This window comes from Urocampus carinirostris, chromosome 20 (genome assembly GCF_059441175.1).
Source record: "Urocampus carinirostris isolate Australia breed hairy pipefish chromosome 20, RoL_Ucar_1.0, whole genome shotgun sequence".
Taxonomy (NCBI): Eukaryota; Metazoa; Chordata; class Actinopteri; order Syngnathiformes; family Syngnathidae; genus Urocampus; species Urocampus carinirostris.
The window spans coordinates 11,511,629-11,511,848 of NC_142368.1; positions in this window are offsets into that span (position 1 = coordinate 11,511,629).

A 220-nucleotide genomic window follows, 5' to 3' on the forward strand; every position below is an offset into this window, starting at 1 on the left:
CGACGGTAGTTTTATTTTTTGGAGTATTTCTATGGTAGAATTGTTGTTTTATGTCTGTAGTATTGTGTTGTAGCTACTGTAGTTTAAGTTTTGTAGTGCCGTGGTACTTCTAGTTACGAATTTACTTTGTTCTGGGAGTAGCTTTGTAACCTGAAAAATTTGTAAGTAGAGACATATTATGAATGTAAATGCGCTAATCCATTCCAAGAGTGCAAAAGTA